This window comes from Triturus cristatus, chromosome 6, assembly GCF_964204655.1.
Source record: "Triturus cristatus chromosome 6, aTriCri1.1, whole genome shotgun sequence".
Taxonomy (NCBI): Eukaryota; Metazoa; Chordata; class Amphibia; order Caudata; family Salamandridae; genus Triturus; species Triturus cristatus.
The window spans coordinates 109,970,982-109,990,504 of record NC_140589.1 but is presented as its reverse complement, the minus strand read 5'-3'; the positions used below and the strand labels follow the sequence as shown (position 1 = coordinate 109,990,504).

The following is a 19,523-nucleotide window of genomic DNA, read 5'->3' as shown; positions in this document are numbered from 1 at the left end:
GCCACGAGGCCGGTCTCACACACCCCAAGTGGGACGGGTATGCTCTGACGTGGGTCCCGGGCTCTCCATGCCACTGGAATCAAGCTATCCTGCAGCACACATGGAAAGAACAAAATGCCTCAGGGGATTGTTTTTGTGCAGTAAAGTGCTCCTTCTGGCGCAAAAACAACCCTGCATGCAACACAGGCACCCTTGCACCATGGTGAAGCGTGCCTGCTTTATCGCAATGTGGCACTTTGTAAGCCAACGCAAGAAAAGGATATGAATGTGCCATATAATGATAAATACAGTGCATTCATGCCCTTTCACTTTCACGCAGGGCAGTGCAGTGCAGCAAGGTAACGCTGCGCTGCGTGAAAGATTGATAAATCTGCCCCTAAGGGCTTTTGGGCTGACATTATGGTTGCTTGGACTGAGCGGACTCCCAGGCAGGCGTGTGAGGGAGCATTTAACAGGCGTCGATTGATGGAGCGCGTCTGTCATATGAAAAGGAACAGCAAGGCGTAAGCAGGCATGTCACACATATGGACAAGAGAGACCTTTTAATGACGAGCAGTACTTTAAGGACGACGAGGGGTTCACCTGTCCTTTATGGGTGTGGAATTGTACCTAATAGGGTTGTGTGATCCAGGAATCCGAGAGCTTTTGCCCGCGCAGTATGTACAATGATGCACTTTGAAAAAGCCTTGGCACAGACTCACATAGGAATTCACACATGTTTTCCGGTGTTTGTGGGTTTTCAGGAAAACTCTTGGAATGGCGTGTGGACGATGGAAACTTGTGAATCTGTGTCCGGGCGAAGGATGGAATCTGAGGGCGAAGGTTTGAGGTTTCCAAATTTCTTACCAATGGGCTCTTGTGTTTCCTTCATCTGTGAGCGAGAACAAGTACTGAGGGAGCGCTTTCAGCGGCACCGCAGTTTCAACATTTGGCAACAGCGCCACCTTGTGGATGATACTAGAAATTTGCCAAATTTAGGCAACCGTGATCGGCCATGTAACATACACGGGAAACAACCTTTACAACGCAGTCATTAGATCGCACTACCTTTACAACGCAGTCATTACATCGCAACATCCTTTACATCGCATGTCATTACAATGCAGCCATTACATCGCATGTGACTACAACGCATGTCATTACAACGCATACCATTACAACGCATAGTAGCCTTACACTATCCGATACCCTACTGTTGCACTCACTGGAGTCAGAATAGTAATTTTTACCCCTACACTATCCAACACTTACCTTAAATGCGATGTAATGGTATGCGTTGTAATGGTATGCATTGTAATGGTATAATGCGATGTAATGGAATGCGTTGTAAAGGTAGTTTCTAAAAGTGTGATGTAATGGAATGCGATGTAAAAGAATGCGTTGTAAAGGATGTTGCGATGTAAAAACTGCACTGTAAAGGCATGTGTTGTAAATGTATGCTTTGTAACGTCATACATTCAACATACACAGCTCTTTTTTATTCCACATCACGTTTCAGTAGGTCACTGCAGCCTGCACAATCCACTGCCTCTCCCACCGCTGCCAATGACAGAGCAAACACAACGACCAATCATCACACTCCTACAAGTGAACGATTCCAGCCTACCCACTGTAATAATCGCCTGAGCAGTCAGTAATATTATTTTTTAATGGATATTGAATTATTAAACACTGTTCTCATCTCAAAATTGGACAGATAGAGCAACCATGTGATGTGGTTCACTATCACTAGAGCAGGTGCTGACAATTAAGTGCCAGTGCCGAGCACCGAAAACCACCGGCTCAAATTAAGCACTGACAGTCATCCCTTGCAGGATGCGCCACGGAAGAGCATAAAGCAGGGTCATGGGCTCCCTAGCTTTGCCATATTTCCTCGAGAAAAACACTGACCATTTTTATTTTATTTTTCGGAGTTTTATATTTTACTGAGTTTTATATAGCGAGAAATTGACCCGAATCAGGTATCAGAGCGTTTTACATAGCACCAGTTGCGTTACATGAGGACACATTCATTTTTCAGGTCTCGCCTGGCTATCGCGTAAGCGATCGCACAGCGAGACTTATGTAGGGGCTTCAGAAAATGCTCCCAAAGGCTTCCCAGGCGGATCGGGTGGCGGTTACGCGCACAACCACGCGCATTCCATTTGCCACAAGCTACTTCCTGCGCGTGCGCCGCCTCACGCATTCAGAGAGATTTAGTAAGGGGCACAAGACCTTAGGAATGCGGTTTATGGCCAGTGCATGTGAGGCATTGAAGCGGGAAGCTGGCATCTGGCATCGGACTTGAAAGCAGCAGACTGCTTTCGCCAGCGCGAGCTCTGCCTCACTTCCTGCATCCCCTCTTACAACAATTAACTTTCGTTATAACTCACACCCCATATGCTCGTTCCCTCCCACCCTTCCTTTGATGTCCGCTTTTCTTTTTGTGTACAAACCACGCCACACACTGCTGCATGCCACACACTGCTGCACGCCACACACTGCTGCACGCCGCACACTGCTGCACGCCGCATACTACCGCACGCCACACACTGCTGCGCACACTGCTGCATTACACACTGCTGCACGCCGCACACTGCTGCACGCCTCACACTGCTACATGAAACACTGCTGCACGCCTCACACTGCTGCATGCCACACTGCTGCATGCCTCACACTGCTGCACGCCTCACACTGCTGCACGCCTCACACTGCTGCACGCCGCACACTGCTGCATACCGCACACTGCTGCATGCCTCACACTGCTGCACGCCGCACACTGCTGCACGCCACACACTGCTGCACGCCTCACACTGCTACACGAAACACTGCTGCACGCCTCACACTGCTGCACGCCTCACGCTGCTGCACGCCACACTGCTGCACGCCACACACTGCTGCATGCCGCACACTGCTGCATGCCGCACACTGCTGCATGCCGCACACTGCTGCACGCCACACACTGCTGCATGCCGCACACTGCTGCACGCCGCACACTGCTGCACGCCTCACACTGCTGCACGCCGCACACTGCTGCACGCCGCACACTGCTACACGAAACACTGCTGCACGCCTCGCACTGCTGCACGCCTCACACTGCTGCATGCCACACACTGCTGCACGCCACACACTGCTGCACGCCTCACACTGCTGCACGCCTCACACTGCTGCACACCTCACACTGCTGCACGCCTCACACTGCTGCACGCCTTACACTGCTACACGAAACACTGCTGCACGCCTCACACTGCTGCACGCCTCACACTGCTGCATGCCACACACTGCTGCACGCCACACACTGCTGCATGCCTCACACTGCTGCACGCCGCACACTGCTGCACGCCGCACACTGCTGCACGCCTCACACTGCTGCACGCCGCACACTGCTGCACGCCGCACACTGCTGCACGCCCCACACTGCTACACGAAACACTGCTGCATGCCTCACACTGCTGCATGCCTCACACTGCTGCATGCCACACACTGCTGCACGCCACACACTGCTGCACGCCTCACACTGCTGCACGCCTCACACTGCTGCATGCCGCACACTGCTGCACGCCTCACACTGCTGCACGCCTCACACTGCTGCATGCCGCACACTGCTGCACGCCGCACACTGCTACACGAAACACTGCTGCACGCCTCACACTGCTGCATGCCTCACACTGCTGCATGCCACACACTGCTGCATGCCTCACACTGCTGCACGCCTCACACTGCTGCACGCCACACACTGCTGCATGCCTCACACTGCTGCACGCCGCACACTGCTGCACGCCGCACACTGCTGCACGCCTTACACTGCTGCATGCCTCACACTGCTGCATGCCACACACTGCTGCACGCCACACACTGCTGCACGCCTCACACTGCTGCACGCCTCACACTGCTGCACGCCACACACTGCTGCACGCCACACACTGCTGCACGCCTCACACTGCTGCACACCGCACACTGCTGCACGCCGAACACTGCTGCACGCCGAACACTGCTGCACGCCGCACACTGCTGCACGCCTCAAACTGCTGCACGCCTCACACTGCTGCACACCTCACACTGCTGCACACCACACACTGCTGCACGCCACACACTGCTGCACACCTCACACTGCTGCACGCCTCACACTGCTGCACACTGCTGCACGCCTCACTGCTGCACACCTCACTGTTGCACGCTGCACACTGCTGCACGCCTCACACTGCTGCACGCCACACACTGCTGCAAGCCTCACACTGCTGCACGCCTCACACTGCTGCATGCCTCACACTGCTGCACGCCTCACACTGCTGCACGCCGCACACTGCTGCATGCCTCACACTGCTGCACGCCGCACACTGCTGCATGCCTCACACTGCTGCACGCCTCACACTGCTGCACGCCGCACACTGCTGCACGCCTCACACTGCTGCATGCCTCACACTGCTACACGAAACACTGCTGCACGCCTCACACTGCTGCACGCCACACACTGTTGCACGCCACACACTGCTGCACGCCACACACTGCTGCACGCCTCACACTGCTGCACGCCTCACACTGCTGCACGCCTCACACTGCTGCACGCCTCACACTGCTGCACGCCACACACTGCTGCACGCCGCACAATGCTACACGAAACACCGCTGCACACCACACACTGCTGCACGGCACACACTGCTGCACGCCGCACACTGCTGCACACCACACACTGCTGCACACTGCTGCATTACTCACTGCTGCATGCTGCATGGCACTGCTGCACCCAGCACACTGCTGCACGCCGCAAACTGCTGCACGCCGCACACTGCTGCACGCCGCTGCACGCCACACAGTGCTGCATGCCTCACACTGCTACATGAAACACTGCTGCACGCCGCACACTGCTGCACGCCGCACACACTGCTGCACGCCGCACACTGCTGCACGCCGCACACTGCTGCACGCCTCACACTGCTGCACGCCACACACTGCTGCACGCCGCACACTGCTGCACGCTGCACACTACTGCACGCCGCACACTGCTGCACTCCACACACTGCTTTTATACGAGTTTATGCTACTGACATTGTAAATGACAATGGCTTTTATTTGTTTTAAAACCAAGCTCAAGCTCAAACTCTTATAAATGCGAGACCTATTGCATTGCAAATGCTTGTTTTGTTAGGCACAGGGAGATTAAGGGATTTGCCCAGAATCACAGGATGTTCAGCGTCGTTGCCAAGGCTCGAACCCAGTTCCCCAGATACGAGGACGGCCGCCCTAGCGGTTAGGCCATATCCTCTCCCATTGTTCACTTTTTAAGATTCTGAGAAGACACGGATAGGATGCCAAAGCAGGACGTCATTTTTAACAGGTCCTTTCTGTCTTTGTTTACTTTCATTATTAGTCAGGGGTCAGTAAGGCAAGTGACGTGATGAAATGATGGAGTTCCTCTGCAGAATGTGCCGACGGACCCCTTGAGTAAGGGTGACCAGATTTTTTAAACCAAAAAATGGATATTTTATAAAAAGAGGAGCAGGACTACAATTTCACACCGCAGAGGGGCGCCGGATGACCAAAAAGAGAGCGCCCACCAGCGTATCAAACACAGGCACCAAGGCACTACGGGACTTCAATTAAATGCAGCTATTACACAGACTATCATAGAGGCTTACTTATTAAATTGATTTCTGAAAAGATCAGCACCTTTTCCTGCACTGGCACTCATAAAAGCTTGTTCAGTGAAGTCCCTCAAAAAACCCGGGACAAGTGCTTAATTTACCCAAAAACCAGGACTGCCCGGTTAAACCTGCGACGCCTGGTGACCCTACCCCTGAGCCTCCCATATCTCATCGAGCTTCGCCTGATTGCCCCCCCCCCGCCCCCCGAAGGGCTGGTGGGCCCCTGAAAAAAAGTCAGGTGGGTACGGTGATCTCATCTAGTTTTTTCCAGCTGCGGAAGATTAAGAAAATTGCTCATCTGCTCACGCACTCTGCCCTCATTCAGGTGGTAATCGCCTTGGTCCTCTCCCGCTTAGATTTTTCCAATTCCATTTATTTAGGTCTCCCCCTGACTCTGTCTAAACGCCTGCAAATCGTGCAAAATCAGGCGGCCAGACTAATATTTGAAAGCAACGGCAGGAGCTCGGCGAAACCACTGCTGGCCACTCTTCATTGGCTACCTATAGCCCAACGGGTAACTTTTAAAGTAGGCTGTTTGGCCTTTAAGGCTCTCCATGGAAAAAGCCCTAAGTTTATTAACCATCTCATAAACAAACATGAACCAACTCGTAATCTTCGCTCTGCCCACCTGTCCCTCTTCACCTTGCCCTCCTTTAAAAAGAAACGTCTTGGCGGATGCCGATTTGCTTATTTGGCCCCAAAGATCTGGAACTCTTTTCCCTTGTCACTCCGGAAATGCACTAATCTGACGGAATTCAGGGGCGCACTGAAGACCTGGGTATTCAAGCAAGCGCACGGTTAGGTTACTGTTTACCATCTTTTCTCACCATCAGCGCCATGAAACCTCTGGGTGCCCGTGCGCTTAACAAATCTCGAATAACATAACATAACATGCATCATAGGGGCTTGTGATATTCCCCTGATTAGGGCATCTACAGAACACTTTTTAAAGTGTTTTTTTCTTATATTTACTGTTTACATTATGTACTGATTACAAGATTGAAATGCTGGCATTAGGCAATTCTAATTTTTATACCAGCCGTGACATTAAAATACCAGCCATGCAGGTAAAAAACTGGCCAGGTGGGAGCCCTATCAGGGTAACAGAAGTGAAGTGGGAGTCACTGGCCCGCGAGACCAATCAAGTTTGGAGGTTGTGGGAGCAGACTCAACCGTGACTCCTGGTCTCCATCCTACGTAGAGGTGGGCGAGCATACAGATTGCCAGGGAGACAAGAGCCGAGCCCGAGCCCAGCTCTATGAGCCCATAAATTTTTATTTTTTTTAATGTATTTTTTGTTGCAGAGTGCTCAGACAACAATACATCAACGTCAACGTATCTTCTGACATGCCTTGATTTTTACATTCAGCATCTCACCAGGTAATAAATGGATAATCAACATAGTGAGGCAACAGTCTCCACTTATTCCCCCTCTGTATCCCTGCCACTGACCCCAAATCTTTTCCCATTTCTTCGCACACCCTCTACTCAAATATATTGTGTGTTCCGCTTGCCAGCACCAGTCAAGACCTTTTTCCCAGTCCTCCCCTTTCTGCAGGGCAGGAGCCCCCCCTGTTCCTTGCAATATTGCGCTTTGCCACTACTGCGGCTAGAGCCAGCCACCGTTTTGTACATTTAGAGCAAGCCTCATCTCCTGGGATCTGCAATAGGAACCACCTCGCCTCTACTGGTACCTCCACCCCTGCAACCTCATCCATAATCCTCCTGATTGCATTCCAGTATTGCTGTGTTGCTGGACATTCCCACAACAGCTGGCATAAGGCATAGGGAGTAGTATATTCGATGGAAGATTTTCAATCGAATGAGGCGGAGTCTAGAACGTATTGTTACCTCCCTCGGGCCCTGTATGGCCTCTGCCCACTCATCATCCTCAATGTAGCCCACATCACTCTCCCAAGCTGCTCTCAGTGGCCCTAAGGGGTCCGGGGCGTTATTTACTATTTTCTTGTTGAACGATATTGCTTTTCCCTCAAATGGGTCAGCTAATAGCCGGTCCTCTAGGGGGGATGCTTCTGCCAGGTCCTCCCCTGTCATGAGAATTTTTAGCATGTAAATCATGCAACAAAGGGGCATATTCTCAAGAACATGTGATAAATACCGCAAGAGTAGCTTATCGCAACTCACCACATCGCAGTCCATCGCGGGAAAATAACACCTTCATAACGCGCCATTCCCAAGCGGACGGCACCATGCGATAGTCCCACTATAATACGTCAAATGTTCGCGATGAAGTCAACGCGACGTTGCAAAAATGTGAAACACCAACGCAAAAAAAGATGCGATGAGGCCAAGCGCGATAAAAAAAAAGCAGCAAAAAGCAGCCACAGGCCTGCCAATCCCATGCGTCATGTGGGAAAATGCACTATAAAATAACTTTAAAAAATACACACCAAAACCCAATCAAACTGCGCAGCACCATGGATGCACCCAGACCGAGTGCAGAGGACAACTCGAACCCCACAAGCCCCACGTAGCACCATCCAGGAACCCCGTGCTCCTGGAAGGTCAAGGAGAAGAGGAAGAGAAAGACGGGGTTCAGTCCGCAGGAAGACCGGATCATCGTCACAGAGGTGACAGAACACTACCAACAACTGTTCGTCACCTGCACTGTGCCATTGGCAACACAAACGGAAATATGGCAGTCCATCGTCACCAACGTAAATGCAGTCGGAGCATCGAGTAGGTCAATGGAGGAGGTCAAGAGGCGCTGGCATGAAGTGCACAGCCTAACCAAGGAGAAACTCGCTGCCAACAGGAAGGCAGCAAAGGCGACTGGAGGTGGGAGTCCTGCGCTACAGGAAGAGCTTGATGAGCTGGAGGAAATGGTGGCCACAGTCATCAGCGTGGAGACAGTGGAAGGAGTTGGGGGTCTGGACACAGCACGATATGACCTGACCCAACAGCAACAGGGTGAGTAACGATCAGGGCCTGGTGTGACGGAGGGAGATGGGCACAATGGCACACATGCACAAACATACCCAGCACACTGAACACCCACAATGAGGTTGGAACATGTACCTGATACCATTGGCACACTGCAGCGCACATAGAAACACCAAGTAGGCCCCCTCCACAATGTGCACAAATGGGCCACCCTCCATATCACCAATGCCACAACCTACACACGTGCATGTGCTGAAGCAAGAAAGGCAGCAGCTCTGTCAGCCACACGGACTATGCAACTGACACTGAATGGCAGATAGCATGGCTGCAGTCGCAATACAAGACATGGTGCACGAGATGACTTAGAGCTGGCTGAGAGTGGACCACATCCGTAAAGGAGCAGTTCACACACTGACACATCCACGTGCACCTACAACCCATGACGTTAAAAACACATCTGTAGACAAACAATGCACAAGAGTACAAAAATATATCCAACAATGCAGCACACACACATAGCAATCGCAGCACATCAACATTGACGACAACGTGGTACAAAGTGCAACACTTACACCACAGGACAGAGGACACAACTGCTGCCGTTCGTGCGTAGAAACTGGCCAATTACATCTGGCATTGCATGACACTGTGAGTGTTGCGTGGATTCTGCTCATGCACAGAACTATGCACAGGAAACCAGGACCTCAGTGAATTGTGGTGTACCAAAAAACTCACCTCAGTACCCAGAACCCCTATCTGACTAGCATCAGTGTCTCATTCGTTCTCCGTATCATCTCGAAGCTACCAATGATTAGACAACCCAGAGCAAGCGACTTAGAGTACTCTCAGGAATGGTGGGAATCAGAAACACCTTTTCGTTATTATTCTCATATTAGTCCACAACGAGAGTAATCAGAGACACGGAAAAGTTTAAAATGTTTATTTTTAACTACGTGCTCTAAGATGCAGTACTTTGGCTAACATAAGCAGACAAATGATCAGCATTTTTACAATTCCATAGAAAATGAAGGGAGAAATCATATTAAAAATTATAGTGGAAAACAAGTCCTATAATACTTTTTGATCCACCCTCCCTTGGCTAGTAAACTAGTTTTATAAATTAATAGAAGGTCTCTAGGTTTGAATGGGGAACCCCATACCTCAAAGATCAGCTTAGGTGAATCACATCACAGGATCAGCTCTGCTCTCTGTGTCTGGAAAGGTTTTCTCCAAGTGTCTGAATCATGCAGGCAAATGCAATAATAAAGGCACCCGAGTTTCAGATATTTGCAGCTGTGTGCTTGTTGTGTCTAGAGCGTGGGCCCATCAACCTGAATTCAACAGCATACATTGTTATTTGACCTTGATGGCTTCTGCACAAAGTGTTCAGACTAAGGTCGCACAAAGTGTTCAGACTAAGGTCGCGGTGCACGTCTAGGGATGTGAACAACAGACCGTTCTCATGTGAAGAAAAAGCAAGCAAGCATATTTGAATGTGCTTTCATAGGTACTTATAATAACAGCTACCTATAGTGTCGTGTGCAAAAGCAGCAAAGTGGCAAGATGGCGTTTAACTTCTAAAGCGCTTATGCTAACATAGCAATGTGTGCACATAAAACCCTGTCTCCACTACATGAGATGATGATGTACGAGTACAACCTCACATCCGTCATGTAGTCGAAATGTCCACTGTCTCCCATCAAATAGGCAGCTCCTCCAAAACAGTCACAATGTACATTGTCATGCAGAACGTAAGTAAACATGTACAATGGGCAACATACATGCAACACACTGTTAACCTGCATCTCTCCTTTACATTGCAGAGGAACAATCAACACCTCCTACAGAGCAGACCACACATCTCTACAGTGATGATGAAGAGGACACCCTGCACTTCTGCTCAGACACCCTACAACGGCTCGTGGACAGCCTCCGCACCCCATCCCCAGGAGCAGGGCAGCCCAGCTGTATCGCGGTGACCCAACCCCCTGCACAGCCCACACAGCAGGAAGCACACACCACCACGGCTGGCCCACAGGACCCACACGACCAACACTTTGAATTCCAATGCCGTGTGTTAGCCTGCCAGGAGGAGTTGGCTGACTAGCTGCGGGTGGGTTTCAATCTCGTGGCAGCCAAACTCGATGTCATACGTGGGTGTCTGAGTCCCATCAATGACCACGTACAGTCCCTAACGGAATCCCCTTGTCCGCACCATGCTCGCCGACAATCCTTGGCTGACCTCGCTGGGGCCATCACTCAGATACAGGAACTGCCTAGTCAGACAGGCACCAGAGATGACAGCACAGAGTTGGCACAGATGCGGAGGACAATGGAGACCATGGAGCGGATGCAGGCTGGGAGTAGGGCTGCCACGACTGAACACCAGCGTCATGTAGCTGGGATCTTCCAGGCCTTGCAGATCCTCATCTTGCCATTGCTGCCACAGAGCCTGTACCAGATAACTGCTACAGGAACTTCAACACTCACGTCTCTGCCCCCTGATGTGTCAGTGGCACACAGTGATGCAGCCCTTACACCTCCGCACCCTGATATGTCAGTGGCCCACAGTGATGCAGCCATAACACCACACACACACCTGACACACCGGACACAGAAGACGCCTCAGAGGAGCAAGATGTGGAGGGTAATGACTGTGTGATGAAGGAGGCAGTAGCATCCGTACCCGCCACATGGCCTGTCCCTGCCTGGTTCAGCCCTATGCATCATGCCCTGGAACAACACCTCCCACTGTCCCCCGGAACACTGCGACATTCACCTGGACCCCAACATGGCCTGCCATATCTGCTCTTGTACCAATGACACAGCAATCCGGCTGCGGACTGAACTCTTTCTCTTCAGATTAACCTTGCATTCCCCCAAGGACTCTGGTTGGCCCACCACTGGACAACCACTTAATGTTGGCTTGAACTGGAAATGTACCCCGCCATCTAGGAGACTGCCCAGAATGTGAATAAAACATTCCAAATCACACAGATGTGTCATGTCTATGTTCACCCACGTGTACAAGTATGGATGAATGTAGGGACCTTGATTGCACTAAGAGGTACACCCTGGTAAATGTCAGCAATGCGCAAGTTTGATCCTGACCCACATGGCGAATTGGATGAATGTGAAGGTGTGAACTAGCTGTGGCCTGATTGCACATGCACAACAATCTCGCATCCCCCAACGTAGCCCCATGTCCACGTATCACATAGGGCTGTGTGTGTCAATGTCAGGATCGGTAGCCCGCCTGAAGTAGTGTCCCCCATCGCATGTGGCTACAGAACTCCTCTTCGCAGGATGTACTCACACACATCAGTGTGTACACGGTCTGCTTCAATGGATCATATCGATCCACAAGGCAAGTAGTTTGACACCATACTCACATTGCTGAAGACACGTAAGGGCACAGGTCTACCAGCAAGTATCCCAAACACAATGTGTGGCTCCCAGAGGTGGAGCTGCCAATAGGGATTCACCACCTACGTACCACAGCCAGTCTGTTCCTCCCTGTTTACGGACAATGCTCATTGATACACACGATTTGTCAAACTAGTGGTGAAGTTGCGTAGGCTTTATTAGAATGTGCGTGTCAGTACCGGCAAGTGATGGGCCCCAACAGGCAGACAAATGCTGAATACATTCACAGGCAGAATGGGAACATGTCGAGGTGCATGGAATAGGGTGGCAAACAAGTACACATATTCTTATGGTTGGCAACGGTCTAAGCCCACCTTGCCTTGCTGGTCATGTCAGGTGATGTTTGGCGTCTGCTCATTGCCCCGTGTCAGGGGACACAACTCACAGCCCATGGGCTCTGCATAGAGCTTTCCCACCGGACTGCGCCGACTGTGTGCTCTGCTGACACTGAGCAGGTGAAAGGGACCAACAAGGTCACATGTCGTGCCACTTTGGCATTGTTTAGTCTACCTCCAGCAGTATGTCAGATTTGGGAACTTTGCCAAACGACGCTGTGCAGCTCTGCCCATGGGGCTGCAGCACCTTGCACAGGTGTGTGACAACATGCGTAGGTGCACGCACATGCATTCTGAGTCTGTGCGAATGCAGAATAGTCTACTGTTGTACTGGCTTATGGGACCAATCCTCCACGATGAAACACGGTGTTGGGACCCGTGATCTGGGTGTCAATCAGTTGTGTATGCAGGAAGGTAGTTACTCGTCCAAGAATGCGTGCGCTACTTCGTAGGTAATCAGTTCCAGAAGTACGTTGTTCTCGAGTTCAAGGAACTCGAGAGAGAGCCAATCCATTAACTGGTCCGGACAGATGTGCTCCGATCACGCAGTTTCACCAATCCGCAGCACAGCCCAATAGGGGAGCGCCTCAATGTGGTCACTACACGCGAAAACTTATGCAATCTCCCATCCACTGCTGCTGGCACAGACACCACATATCAAGGCATCCCATGCCCGGGTATCCCGGTTGCACTCCTGTTCGTGTGCCAACACGTGTCGCACACACAAGTCGTAATCCAGTTCAGCTACCGTTGTGTTGGATAGGCAGACCTCCATGGGCCACTCGAATGTGCATGATCGACAGTAGAACCATGGCTGGACGCATGTGACGTATGCAAGCCGGAAACTCAGACGGTAACTGATTCGCAGGACTGCCATTGGCAGAGCTCCCAACGGATGCAGCATTCGTGCATGGTACAGTTCCACATGACAGGGGTTGTGCATGTGCCCGGGATTGCCTGCCATTGTGTTTGTTGGTCTTGTACCACCGGCACTCCTCAGACCGGCGGCGGTTCTGTGGACGATATGCCACAGCTCGGAGTAATGAGTCGTATTTGTGTTCAAGGTTTTGACATAGGGGTTGTCTCTTGTACCGATGTGGGAGTCGACAGAGTCTGATATGGTATCTCACTCAGGGGGTGCTGTGCGCATTGAAGACCAACATCGGAGGTTCGGATGTCCTTTCACCTTGGTGTTTCGTGACAAAGGAGCTTTCATGCCTAATTTTAGTCTGACTACTGCTTGCGTTTCTGAAATGTGATGTGGCCTTCGCGCTGGGTGTGTTGCCAGGTCTCAGATTTTGGATGCACTAATTGCGAGACACACACAACAGTTGGCATGTATGTGCCAAGGGCACAATTGTCCTTGCGCTCCTTGTTCAGTCCCTCTCTCTCTCTCTCTCTTTCTGTCTCTCTCTGTCCTTTGATGAGTGCCTGACACACCTTCTTATCTGAGATATTATCTTACAGGCTGTCACTTGCAGATTGTCCAGGGATGACCTGCCATGACTCTACCAAATAGTTGTTTGTTGTGATATTTGATTGTGATGTTTTGTTTGGACTTTCAATGGTGAAGGATTGAATCTGCTTTTTCTGTACTCACATGGCTGTTAGTTGTTGTGTTTCTGCGGCATCAGGCGAATGGTTTTGTGTAGGATTTGATGACGTTGATGTGCATTCTCTTGGTCTGGGGGAGTTGGGGGGTGTCCGGGGTGTGGCCCCAGGGAGAATGGGGGGGGGCTGTCATGGGTGTGGTGGCAGGGGATGTTGTGTCCCTGTTGGGGCTCCGAGCTGCATGAACAGTGGCTCCATGGCGTCTGTTGGTCTTCAGGTGTGGCTGTGCTCTGGGCTCCCTTTTCTGTTGCCGGTTGTCGTCCGACTTTGCACCAGGTCGGAGCAGGTGTTAGTTTCCTGCTGCTATCGTGCCTTATTGCATGTTTTGTTGTCTTATCGCCGATGTGGCTGGTCGTTGAGAATGTTGAGGTATGCTGTTGTCGCGGCTTTTTGCTCAGGAATGCCTACTCTGCATCTCATTAGCGATAGTTGCCGGGGTCATCCGTGGCGATGTTTTTGGAGGTTGCTATCGCAGGTAAACTGGTGGTATCGGCAGTTTGCACCAGCTTGTGTATGGGGCGATAGATGTATCGCGACTTTGGTTGCGCTAAAGTGCCGTTAACTCGGCGATAGCTCCTTGAGAATATGCCCCAAAGTCTCTTCAAAATTCTGGAAAAGTATTTCTTTCACATGCTGAAGCGTTTCACCTTAGTACACCAGATTGTATTACTGGCCGGGTCTTGTGGCTCAGTGGACTAATGAATCCACTGCAGGGGCCTGTGTTTGAACTCATGGTCATAGGTTCAAATCCCAGCAGGTCCACTCAACCTTTCATCCATCCGAGGTAGATAAAATGAGTACCGTTGGGTAACAATAAACATCTGCTATTCAGAGGCAAGATACCCTGTTAGGGGTGAACGTGCGCTTTACAAATACACATGTTTTGTTATTACTGCATTGAGAGTTATATATTAAAAGTGATTGATTTTAAAAATGTGAATTAATAAATATTTCCATCTCTCCCGTCCCTGATAACGTTACAATTAGTAAACTAAGAGGCAAGCCAGTTTTGATGTGTATCGTATATGTGCCGAAATTCTTATTATATATGTAAAAACATGATAGTCTTCTACATCATACACAATAGGTTTTTCTACAGCTCAAATCCTGACCTCACATATTTGGATGTGCTTTCATAGGTAATAATGAATTAAAAGAAGTCTCAGTAAAATAAAATATTTCCCAACGATCACTAAATTTGGACAACTGGGGAAGCCAGGCTTGATCCCAGGTTATCTAGTTCACTATGTGTATCTCTCCCTCTCTCTCTTTCCCATTTTACATCAAACGCCACTGCTTTGTCTTTAATTCTTGGTGCATGACATTGCAGCGTGGGTCCCGGGTAGGAGCCACACGAAAGCTCGGCTCGTTGTGGGCTTGAGGATCCAAGAGGACTTTGAGCTGAGCCAGAGCCAATGCAGCTAGCTCGAGCATTCAGTGTCTCACCCACCTCTAATCCCAAGTGAGAGCTGTGAAGCGGTGTAGGGAGCCCATGGGGTCTCAGTGCTGTGTCTCACCTTGTCCTCGCAATTTGCTCACCAAATTGGCTACAAACAGGGTCAGACTGGCCAACAGGGCAATCAAGCAGTGCCAATGGGCTGGACAGACAGGTCTGTGTGTGGGTCGTGTTTTTTGGCTGTTTATGTGCCCGTTTTATGGTCTGCCGGGCAGGTTTTTACTGTTGATTTCCCTAATATTAGAACAAACATTGCATGCAGCAAGCTCAAATCCATGCAGTCTTCTTTACCTTGCAAAACATTTGTACAGTGTGTGTTTACAAGTTCAAAACAGACCCAATCTGCAAACAAGGGCCACTTTTTAGCTATCTAATTCACTTTTGAGGGCCACTTTCATTTTGGCACCCTGGCCAAGTTTATGTCCCAGTCCAACCCTTGAAACTGAGAGTGGTAGTGGGACAAATAACAGAGGCGCCAAGTTCTGAGATCATGCGGGCCAGGCCCCCACCAAAGTTTTATGGAAGGAACTCAGAGATCAGGCAAGGAACCTTCACATTGCTATCCTGACTGGACCTGTCCAAGGCTCCATGACTTGGAATCCTGCCAGGCGCCTGCTTGATGAAAGACCAGGTGTAAAATAAAAACGATTAGTGTATTTAAAGGCTGCTGGGTGGAGTCGGAGACGCAAAGAAATCTGCAATGGAAATCTTTCTCTTACTTATCAAAGGGTTACCACCAAAACATTACATTTTTTATTTGTTGAAAAGAGTCTTTTTTAAATGTGATAACTAAATGTACTATCCCTTTGTTGCATTAAAATGTTGGCACTTTGAGTCAGATATCCCTTGAATATTCAGAAAATATGCATGTGGTTTGCAATAGGTAAGTAACTTTAAATATTTTTTCTCATTTCCATTTGTAATTTCAAATGTCTTTGCACTGCTTACACAGGAAGCTGCTTCAAGACACAAATAAAAGCATAACATGTTCACAAACTTAAGATCCATATATCTAGAGCTGTACTCATGCCTCATTGCACACTTTCTATAGTGTGTCACAGACGGGTGTAGCTGCTGATATATCATCTAAAGCTATATCATCTAAATAAATGTATAGGCTAACAGCAGTGCAGAGAAATAGTTCCATTCTGTATTTTGTCTATCAATGCCTGGCAATAATGATAGAATGTCTTTAAATGCTGCATTACCCAATCAGAGTTCAGGAAATACTGTAGCACAGAAACTGCCATGTTCAATATCTCAGATGACATCCAGAGATCCTTAGACGAAGGTGACACATGCCTACTTATCCTGCACGACTTATCAGTGGCTTTTCATGCCGTAACTCACCCAGCATTACTTGAGACACTTAAGATCTGCTCTGGTATCAATGGCACAGTCCTAAAATGGTTCACATCTTACCTACAACATCGATCGCAAACTTGGTTGAATTCCAACTACTTAAAGTTGAACCCCAACAAAACTAAACTAATACGGTTCTCCCCTAAAAGTAACCCCCTACCAATCCAAGAGTGGCTCAAGAACCTAGATGCCCTAAATTGCTACCTCGTCCTGTACGACTCAGTAAGGTTCTTAGGCATCACCCTGGACAAAACCATGTCAATGAAGGATCACATCAAAAACTCAGCCAAAAGAGCGCTTTAAACACTAAAACACCTCAAGAAAATTCAACCATTCATTCTCCCCGATGATTTCAAGGCGGTAATACAATCGCTAGTCCTCTCTGAACTGGACTGTGGGAACGTCATCTTCACAGGGATGCCAAAAATTCACCTTGCCCCCCCTTAGATCAGTTCTAAACATGGCGGCCCGGCTCATAACAGGTGTTGAGCGGTTTGAGCACATCACACCAGCCCTCAAGATCCCCAGCTGGCTTTCCATCGAAGGAAGATGTATTTACAAGACTGCCTGCATCACCCAAAAAGCCCTTCACACACATACCTCCAACTATCTAGACAACAAATTTACGAAAGCAGGAAGAACCAGAACTCTGAGTATCTCCAACTCACTTCTTCTCATACCTCCCAAGCTGAACAGGAAATCCACCCAGGCTCGCTCTTTTTCTGGAAATGCATCCAGTGTATGGAACTAACAGGCACATGCATCAACGTAGACTTTTGCGATTCCTTAATTGCGATTATTAAGGAATCGTAATTAAGGAATTGCAAAAGCCTATGCATGTAGGAATCGCTATAAATATTGCGATTCCTACACATTCCTTAATTGCGACTCGCAAATTGCGACTCGCAATTAAGTAATGGCTTCCCATTCAATCCTATGGGCCTCCAGGCAGATTGCATGAGCAATTTGCGAGTACCAGTAGGTACTCGCAAATTGCTCATGCAATTTCAAGGGTGCACGGGTGTCAAAATGACACCCTATTGCACCCCTGAAATTGATCTGTGCACATATGTTGCACACACACATGCTCTAAGGACATGTGTGTGCGGAACATGAAACTTTGAAAACTTCACAAAAGTGCATTTTTCAAAGTTTTTGCAAATTACCATGAAGTTCAACTTCATGGTAATTTGCTCACCCTATTAGCGAAATCGCTAATTGTTTTACTTTAATGCATTGCATTTAAGGAATCTCAATTTGGGATTCCTTAAATGCATTCGCAATTTAAGTAATCGCAATTTAGAGATTCCTTAAATTGCGATTTTTGCATTTGGGATGATGCATCCCAAATGCAAAAATACCGGTCGCAAAGGGGCAGATTCTGAGAATCTGCCCGTTTGCGACTGGTTTTTCCTTTGATGCATGTGCCTGTAACTCCCTAGAGATCTCCGATGCAACTTCTCCTTCTCCTGCTTCAAAAGGACCCGAAACTCCTTCTCGTCAACAAATACTTTAACACACATGCTAACTGAACTGTGTTCCAACAGCTCACTCTCTCTAGGACTAGACTCTTTGTGATAGTCGGTTGTTTGATTGTTTCAGATGTCATTTACTTCCTTAACTCATCTTGTTCTAATTGTCTGCATACTGTAACCACCCTAAATGTGTAACGATTCTCTTTGTCTCTATTTTGGATTGTACTTGAATCTAAGTGTCTCGCATTATATGTAAAGCTACTTTATTCTATTTTTCATTTTTATGAAAAGCGCTCGGATACCTTCGGGTCTAGCTAGCGCTATATAAAACCTATAAAATAAATGTAAATAAAAATCATTTGTTTCCTCAAACATGCCCTGCTTTGCTTTGATAGGTAGATGGGCATGAACCAGGAGTTTCTATGTGAACCCATTTTACATGCATATTTAATATACATTGCAAAGGTTTCGCCGCAGCTATGACTTCAAGGGAGGATGTGGAAGGTTGTGACAGCTCTCCCAGTGATGCAGGGACTTCTCTGCCTAGGTATACTACTCTCCACCTATTCTAAGGACTTGTTCCTTCCCTGCCTCAAGAGTTTGGGGAGGGCTGGTTTGAAGGTATGTCCCAGCCATGGCTCTGGAGTCAGGGGCACACTCCACGGGTCTGGGTCTGGAGTCAGTGGCACGTTCCCTGGGTCTAGAGTCAGTGGCGCACTCCATGGGTCTGGAGTCAGGGGCACGCCCCAGGGTCTGGAGTCAGGGGCAGACCCCAGGGTCTGGAGTCAGGGGCACGCCCCAGGGTCTGGAGTCAGGGGCACGCTCCATGGATCTGGAGGAAGTAGCACGCCCCCTGGGTCAGGAGTTGGGCACACTCCATGGGTCTGGAGTCAGTGACACGCCCCAGGGTCTGGAGTCAGTGGCACGCCCCTGGGTCTGGAGTCAGTGGCACGCTCCATGGGTTTGGAGTCAGTGGCACGCACCCTGGGTCAGGAGTCGGGCACACTCCATGGGTCTGGAGTCAGTGACAGGCCCCAGGGTCTGGAGTCAGGGGCACGCCCCAGGGTCTGGAGTCAGGGGCACGCTCCATGGATCTGGAGGAAGTAGCACGCCCCCTGGGTCAGGAGTTGGGCACACTCCATGGGTCTGGAGTCAGTGAGACGCCCCAGGGTCTGGAGTCAGTGGCACGCCCCTGGGTCTGGAGTCAGTGGCACGCTCCATGGGTTTGGAGTCAGTGGCACGCACCCTGGGTCAGGAGTCGGGCACACTCCATGGGTCTGGAGTCAGTGACAGGCCCCAGGGTCTGGAGTCAGGAGCAGGCCCCAGGGTCTGG

At 49.6% G+C, this 19,523-nt stretch overlaps 1 long non-coding RNA gene across 1 annotated transcript in view; it reads left to right on the top strand.

Moving 5' to 3' along the window:
• Nucleotides 1–11,519, top strand: part of LOC146816472 (uncharacterized) — a 35,959-nt gene extending 24,440 nt beyond the window's left edge. The window contains exon 2 of the long non-coding RNA XR_014962913.1: nt 10,349–11,519. This is a non-coding gene — a long non-coding RNA (uncharacterized LOC146816472). The remainder of the gene's footprint in view (nt 1–10,348) is intronic.
• The last annotated feature ends 8,004 nt before the right edge of the window (nt 11,520–19,523 follow it).